The sequence below is a fragment of the Dioscorea cayenensis genome, chromosome 15 (assembly GCF_009730915.1).
Source record: "Dioscorea cayenensis subsp. rotundata cultivar TDr96_F1 chromosome 15, TDr96_F1_v2_PseudoChromosome.rev07_lg8_w22 25.fasta, whole genome shotgun sequence".
Taxonomy (NCBI): Eukaryota; Viridiplantae; Streptophyta; class Magnoliopsida; order Dioscoreales; family Dioscoreaceae; genus Dioscorea; species Dioscorea cayenensis.
The window spans coordinates 17,072,917-17,081,821 of record NC_052485.1 but is presented as its reverse complement, the minus strand read 5'-3'; the positions used below and the strand labels follow the sequence as shown (position 1 = coordinate 17,081,821).

Sequence of the window (8,905 nt, the reverse complement as noted above, 5' to 3'; positions counted from 1 at the left end):
GGAGCTTTGAGCATAGACATTGAGAGAGGGCGGCTAGGGTTTGAGGAGAAGGTCTTCGCCGATTGATAGGGAGTTCTTCACCAACTTTGATAGATTCCTTCGACGTCATAGCATTTTGGGGGAGCCATTGGCAACCTAGCTCGGAGAGGAATCCTTCAAGACGTAGAACTACCAATCAAGGCCAATCCAGCGAATTCGAGGGGTTTTCTTTATGGGTTTTATTGCTTTTCATTGTATTCATTATTGTTTTTGTAACTAGGCCCATGGAGGGCTAAACCCTAGTAGGTATTTGGGCATGTGAACCCTAAGATTTATATTTTTTTGGATTGATTCTCTTAATGTTTCTAGTTAATCCGAGTTGTCTTGAGTTTTTAATCTTGTGATTTAATTGCTTGCTAGTGTTGTTAATCCTTGTGGTTGATTTACATTGCATGATTTAATACTTTTAATGTGTGAGGTCTCCATTAGAGTTAGATTTCCAAGATTAAAGAGGGTTGAGAGGGTGAGCCTTGAGATGGAGGAATGTCCCTTTCCCTTTTCGATTGAGTGTTTCCTATCTCCGTATTCCATATTCTCTTTTGCAACCATATTTGGTGTGAGGCGTGAGATTGCTCGATTTCTCCGCCGGGACCTTGTAGGGGGTTAGGATCCTTCGCGGGGAATTAGGGGTTGGATCTACATTTAGGGAATCGGTTTCACTCTTAGGTTTCCTTAGAGCACATTGCGGTCATATGGGGTGTGAAGTGTTGAGATTGGTCGATTTCTCCACGGGACCTTGTAGGGGACTAGTGCCTTTTGCTTGGAGACAAGGATTGGTTATCGTTGGATTACCTCGACTCATTAGACTCGATTGTAGAGCATTTAGTGAATCTAGAGCTTCAAGGAAGATCTTAGGGGGATCATTGCCCGAATACCTCATCCTTAGTGATTGAGACTCTTCTACTTTATTTCTTGCATACTCGTTTGCTTTGTTTGCAATTAGTTCATTTCATCATATTAATTGATTCCGACTAGATAATTGAGAAGTGGTTATTACTAATACTTCCGTTCCCTGTGGATTCGACTACCCACTCACCGGGGTAATTATTACTTCGACACCCGTGCACTTGCGGTTTATACACGCATATTCGGACGTGTCAACAAGTATTAGGTGGGACTTAACTTTTCAAATTTGCTTTTCACACACTCGTCATTGAACCCCTCTAAGGCATCAAATACCCCATGTGTTTTGACATTAGAGGTTATGCACTCATCTTTTTTCTGTTTTTTGTATTTTTGCTTAAGGACAAGAAAAAAGCTTTAGTGTGGGGGTATTTTTTGTGTGTATTTTATGTATATGATTTACATGTATTTTACATGCACTTTGCTTGCCTTCGTGCATGATTTTCTATATTTTAGAGCTAATTTGGGTATTTTATGCATTAATGGGCAGGACTAGTTTCGGGGTAAAAGAAGGAGAATACGTGTGAATTAAAGCTAAACAAGGAATAAAAGAGTAGTCCAGAGAGGAGCACAAACATACTTAGGCCATGCTTAAGCCATGTAGATCATAAGAGTAGAGATTTCAAATTCACTGAGCCAACATGGAATGTTTGCTCCTTGTATGGTTATGCAAAAGGAAGCACAATCCTGCTTATGCACGTGCAGGTTACAGATTTTGAGGAATTAAGAAATCATGGGCTACCATCTCCTTCTACGGCTATGCTTTGGGAAGTACCACCGTGCTTCAGTCCATGCTTCAGCTGGTGCAAATCTTCAAAAATGGATTTTTCGCTTGATTTATGTCATAAAATTCAACCGTAAAATACATGGGCTTTGATGCACTCTCCACAAGTATACGAATCACACACAAGTAATATAGTGGTACCCCGTGAGGGGTAGGGTTATCGAACCATAGGGAATGGACTTAAAGTTTTCACTCTTCTACCGATGTCTAGCTAAGCAAGAATTGGGTTGGTTTTAAGAATAAAAATAATTGAACAAAGGAAGGCACATGTGGAGGAAAAGGATGGATTAGAAATAAGGTTTTCAGCAACAAGAGAGCAATGCCTCTAGATAATTCCTATGAGCTATAGCATGCTGACTTGCTTCTAAAGCCTTCTAGGTACATTCTAAAGATCAAGTGTGTGCTCACAAGCAATGTTGCATCTATGGTTCTCAAGTATATCAAGTTTTGTTAAGATAACTATGCATTTTAAACACATCATGTTTTGCAATCATACAAGCAAGCACAACTATGGTAATCCATACACTGAGTTTTACCAAGGCAACTGTGCATAATCCAACATATCAAGTTATGCAACACAAGATTAAACCACATGAATCTAAAAGAACTCCGTAGATATTAAAAAACAAGTAGTCAACGCATACAAAACATCATAGTTCATGTCACGAAACTCCGTGGACGGTTAGCCCTTAATGAATGGGTACACCAAGGAAGAGAAAGATAAAGAGCTAAAGGAAGAAGACATGACTTCCTCCTTCTCAAGATGATCTTCCTAGTTAAGCTCCGATATGCTAACCTTATTTCCCTAGTGCCTCCAACTCGTCCTTGATCCCCTTAGAAGGTGTGGTGAAGCCTCATCTTAGCTCTCATCAAAGTCCTCCCGGTGGAGAGAAGAGTCCCCTAACAAAGATGAAAGTGAAACCCTAGAATCTAGAGTTAAAAAGGATGATCTCGGGCTTGACACGGGGTAAGCACGGTCGTGCTCAGACCATGCTTTCTCGGTTAAGATTTTGAGTGAATCGACTAAGTGCTAGCCTGGATTTTCTAGTTGGAGGCGCAAGGTCGTGCTCCACCCTTGCTTCACTTGAGTGCGACCGTGCTAGGAGCTAGCAAAACGGGCTTCTCCTATTGAGTAGAAAATACCTCAAGCCCGAGATAATCAGGCGGAGAAACACGCTTGTGCTCCGACCATGTTCAACCTGAAAGCACTCCCCTGCTTGAACTTTTACTGGGCGATCCTTAAGGCAGAGATAATCAGTGGGACAGAGCATAATCGTGCTCTATCCATGCTGAGCTTGAACACTTAGCAACATTTTCCATTCTTCACTTGTTTGGCTACAAAATTCACCCCTAATTGCTTCGAACCCTGAATTTCTACATCAATAACATATATACCCATAATAGCACCGAATATAGACAAAGTTGTGCTAAAAGACAAGAAAATGAATGGATTGAGGGTAAGTAAACATGATATGAAATGCAGTCATCAGCCTTGCATGGACTAAACTTGTATATTTAAGCCCAAAAGTTAGACTATCGACGGGACTTTTTGGTTGGAGAATAGAGGAGATGGCTAGGGTTTTAAAGGGAAAGCCGAAGACCATCAATTAAGGGGAGATTTAAGCTTTCCTCGAGGTCTAGAGGTGAGTGTTTGATGAATCGGCCTTCTCCATCCTTTAATTCTATTGCAACTATTGAGAGAAACTTGAGGGAGTGTTATGATTTCCTTCATTTCTTTAATCTTGGATTGTCTCTTGTTATTACTAAACATAAGAGGTTAAACCGTCATTCGTTCCCTTGGGTCATGAATGCCAAGACTTATTCTATTTGATTTCCTTGTTTAAATGTATTAGATATGAGTATTCTTGTGAATCATCTATGTTGCTTCATGCTTAAAATTTATATTGTATGAGAGCCTTCACTGTATATTTGATTGGTGTGATGAGGATTAAGAAATATATTATGTTAGGTCACACATAGAAGATAAGGGTTGAGTGCACTTGATGTGTCATGTTATGATTTACTAATCTGCAAGTGCATGGGTCATAAAGTAATAGTATTTGTGTGAGTAAGATTGTTGAATCCAGAGAGACTAAAGATACTAGTGCTAACTCTATCTATGTTATCTAGGTAAGAATCAAGTTGTCAAGGAGTAAATTGTAAACTAAGAGTTAAGGTTGCTAAGAACTAAGGTCCAAATTTTGAAGATGTGATTAACTAATCAAGAGAAGGAGGTGTCCGGATAAGAATTCGCTTGAGATTAATGAGTTAAGGTAATTATAATTAACATAAATTGAACCTTAGTATTACTAGACCAAGGGGTGTCAAAAATATATCGAGTGCTCTCTCGAGTCATCTAAATACCTAATCCTATTCTATGGTAGAATTGAAACTCTTATAATTTCACTTTTATACGATAGCAACGAGATTTAGGAAACCCTTAATTAGAAATTGGAGCTCTTGCTACAATGACTCTAATCGGAAGAATCATAAGTGGCTTATCTCTAGTACACACTATTGATTCCCTTCATCTATGGGTGATTCTATGCATCACTTTTCTCATATTTTATAGCTCATTCGTGTGTATTTGTATTCTTTTGTGCATTTAGGGTTGTGGAGACAAGTTTGGAAAAAAGAAAGCAAAAGTAGATCATGGACGTGATTGTCGATTGAATTCTTGTATTGAACAAGGGTCAAGGTATAAGTTGTGATCATAGACATGTGGGTGTGTGCCAACCTCCAAAATTCTCAAGTGAATATATAAATTGGAGGGGCACAAAGGCAGTCACACTCATGTGTTCCAACTTGTGCAACATTTCCAAGAGTGCAGGAATATACAAATCATTGTAGCAATTACTATTCATAGCGCGCAGGAAAATGAAGCCTTGAAATCCACACGCCCTTGTGGAAATTCCACACTCCTATGTGGATGCCCGATTTCAGCCCTATAAATAACGTTCTGAGGGTTTTATTTGGGGATCATCTTCCTATCTTTTGCGTATCTTTTGGGGAGAGCACGGCTAGGGTTTAGAGAGGCTTTTTCTGGGATTTAGGAGTGGTTCTACGACATTTAACATTGAGTTCTTTTGGAGGAGAGCTATTTGGGGAGCTTTCATTGGCATTGATTTGGCGAGGTGTGCCCTTGGCTTGACAAAGGAATCCTTGGAGAAGACGAGGTGGCTCCTCAAGACTATTGACACAGACAACAAGAGAGTTATCTCTATGGATTGCTTGCACTTAATTTTGACTTCATTGTTGATTTTGTATTGCTCCATGGAGAGCTAAACCCCTAATGGGTTCTTGGACTTGTAAACCCTAGGATGATTTTGTTTCATTGACTTTTATTATGTTTCATTTATTTTATATTTTAATTGAGTGTCAATCTTGTGTGCTTATTACTTTGATTTTCCTTTAGAGTGACACTATGGTTGAGAATCTATCTACGTAATCCTTTGGAGGGGTGACAACTTTATTAGGGTTAGACTTCGCGATATTGAAGAGGGTTGAGAGGGTTAGTCTAGAAGTAGCGGAATATCCCCTTTCCCTTCTGACATGATTTATTCTACCTTCATGTTCCAAGAGTTTTTTGTTGTCGTGATAGAGTGAAGTGCTAAGAGACAAACTCCACTGGCGCTTGTTGTGCGATCAACTTAGTAAAATGTTGAAGTAATCCGTAGTGCTAGGGCTTGATAATTGCGTGTGCGATAAGAATGTGAAGTGTTCTTTCCTTGTGATGAGCATTACTTTTATCCGGTTTAAGTGCTAATACATGTGTATTTGTGCTCTTTTGCGCATGTAGTGTTGCGAAGCTAAATATTGAGGAAAAAAGCCAATGTAGATCGTGAATGCACTATTTGATGAAATCTTGGGAAGGAACAAATGCGAAGACACAAGTCGGGCTCAAGATATGAGAATGTGTGCCAACCTCCAGGTATTTAAGAGAGTACAATGATGTGGAGGGGCACAGAGGCAGTCACATTTGAGTATCTCGATTTGTGCATTGATAGCAAGATCTTAACCAATGAGGCCGTTTGTTGAAGAAGCGACGCGATCTACGGCGTAAACATGTGCCCGTTTATGTTACCTCGATGAAAAACATGGATTTGGGAGTGTTTCTGGCCGGTACTGTAGCAAGCCACAGAAGCAATTTACTGTAGCAGGACTGTTCAGGTTTGGCTGAAAATCAGATTTCCAGAGAATCCACACGGGCATGTGGAAATTCCCCATGCCTGTGTGGATGCCCGATTCCAGCCTTTTTAATGCCGCGATTCACCCGGATTTCAGCATCTTTCTTTCCATCTTTTCTCTAACTTTGGAGAGGCCTGCGGCTAGGGTTTAGAGAGGTGTTGGCAAGGCTTTTGGAGGGGTTCTACGCCTTTGACACTGCGATTCACTTGGAAAAAAGTTATTGGGGGAGCTTTCGTCGGCATGAATCCGGCGAGGTGTGCCTTGGGCCGGACAAGGGAACCTTTGGAGAAGCCAAGACCGCTCCACAAGACCTTTGACACGAACACCGAGGGGGTTTTTCTATGGATTACTTGTTTTTACATATGATTTTATTGTTGATTGTAACTAGCTCCATGGAGAGCTAAACCCCTAGTGGGTACTTGGATTTGTGAACCCTAGGATGTATTTGTTTCATTAACCTTCTATTTTGTTTTCCTTAATTAATGTCTTTAATTGAATTCCAATCTTGAATACTTGTTGAATGATTTCTCCCTTAGAGTGACACTAGGGTTGAGAGTCTACATTGATAACTTTTGTGCGTGAGTGACAAACCATGAGGGTTAGACATTGCGAGATTGGAGAGGATTGAGAGGGTGAGTCGAGTGGTAGCGGAGAATCCCCTTTCCCCTCCGATGTGATTTATCCTACCTCCATGTTCCAAGAGTTCTTTGCGGTCATAATAGAGTGAATGGGCTAAGGGATGACCTTCTGCTGGGGCTTAGTTGCAAAGGCAACAGAGTGAAGCGTTGAAGTGAGTTTAGCATCTAGGACTTAATTGTGACTATGGGTCTTTCGCCTCGACCAAAGTGTTATATCTATACATTAGAATAGGGTATATCACTTTGAATCCCTAAAGCATCTTGCAACTCTACACAGTGTGAGGTGTTGAGATTGATCGATTTCTCCGCCGGGACATAGTGTAGAATTAGTCACAAATGACCTTAGGTTTGGGACTATATAATTTTCACGACTCATTCGGAATAAATTAGGAGACTTAATAGTTGGGTTTGCACTTGAAGCAATTGTCCTAGGTAGAACAATATCCGAGTACCCCACTCTTATCGATTGCCTTACCTCTCATTTTAGTGGAACCTCTCTTTCTTATTTCTTTTATTATTTCTTTTATTGCACTTTATCAACACAATTGTTATTTTGTCTTCGTATAGTAAAATAGAAATCTTAGTATTTATACTCCCTACTCTCTGTGGATACGATACCCACTAATCTGGGATTTATTACTTCGACAAACCCATGCACTTGCGGGTCACATTATCTCTCCTTATTCTTCCTGCTTTCTTTTTCCTCTTTTACTTTTATTTGCATCTCTCATTTGAACTAAATCACAAATTGGTTTTCACTTTAGCTAAATAGCAATACTTTGTGCTTCTAAATAACTATTCCCTGTGGATTCGACTATCCACTCACAGGGGTATTTTATTACTTTGACGACTCGTGCACTTGCGGTCGACACACGCATGGGGTCTAATAATATGGCAGAACAACATAAGCAACAGAGGTTACTCTTTGATTATGCAAGACCCGCAGTTCTTGGCACGCAATCTTACATTGTGGGGCCACTGATTACAACTTAGAGTTTGAGCTCAAGCTAGTCTTCATCCAAATGTTACAGTAGTCAACATAGTTTAATGGTTTGGCAGATAAGGATCCAAACAACCACATCAAGAATTTCTTGGAAGTGTGTAACATGCTCAAGATTAATGTTGTCACGGATGATGACATCAAATTGAGGGCCTTCCTATTTTCTTGAATGGGAGAGCAAAATAGTGGTTGTATTCATTACTTAGAGCATCAATCACTACTTGGGAGGAGATGGTAGAAGCTTTCCTAGCCTGTTATTTCCCTCCAGAAAAATCTGCAAAGCTCAGGAATGAAATATCCTCTTTTGTACTAATGCAATTGGAGTCACTTTTTGAGACATGGGATAAGTTCTAGGATCTCCTGCGAAAATGTCCTCAGTATGGGTTCCCCGAGTGGATGATTATCCATACTTTCTATAGTGGTTTGCCCCCAAGCACGAAGCAATTAATTGATGCTGCAGGAGGTACCTTAGGTAGTAAAACCCCCGAAGAAGACCGACAGATCATTGAAGAGATGGCTATGAACAGTTATCAGTGGAATACACAATACAAGAAGAAGGTAGCCGGAGTTCATGAGATAGATGTAGTCGCATCATTGGCAGCTTAGGTTGAGTCCTTGAGCAAGAAGTTAGACACTCTAACTTCTTCTAGATTGGCAGTAGTGATGAGTTACACTGGTGTTAGGAAGGACATGCTTCATCTGATTTCCTGATTACTATTGGTGGTACAACTTCTACGGAATAGGTGGATTTTGTAAGCAATGTAATGAGAGGTCAAGGAAATCCGTATAGCAATACCTACAATCTGGGGTGGAGGAGTTACCCAAACCTTTCATCGAGTAATCAAGGGCAACAAAAGACTATGGCACCACCGGGGTTCCAACCACAACAAGCTCCGAACATGGAGAACAGAGTTTCAGGGTTGGAAAATCGGATGATTGATTTGGAGAAGGCTTTAACCAAGTTCATTCAATCTTTGGATACAAGATTTTAGTTAGTTGAAGCCACACTTCGCAACCGCACTGCATCATTGCATAATTTGGAGAACCAATTTGGACAAATTACGAAGTCACTTTCAGAAAGACCTCAAGGGAGTTTGCCTAGCAACATGGAGACAAACCTAAGAGAAGGAGGTGACACCCCCACCTTACAAGCCAAGAATTCCTTATCCTTGAAGGCTGAAAAATAACCAAAATGATGAGTAATACAACAATTTTTTGGGTCTATTCAAGCAGTTACACATCAACATCCCATTTGTGGAGGCGTTGTCTCAAATGCCTCGCTATGCAAAGTTTCTTGAAGACCTCTTGACCAACAAGGGAAAGTTGGAGGAGAGTGCATTTGTGATATTAGCC

General features: G+C 40.4%; 1 non-coding gene across 1 annotated transcript; it reads right to left on the bottom strand.

The window, feature by feature from the left end:
• Nucleotides 1-7,831: 7,831 nt before the first annotated feature.
• On the bottom strand, nucleotides 7,832-7,938 carry LOC120278240. The gene has a single exon (XR_005541582.1). It is a non-coding gene; the product is annotated as a small nucleolar RNA R71 (small nucleolar RNA).
• Nucleotides 7,939-8,905: the final 967 nt, after the last annotated feature.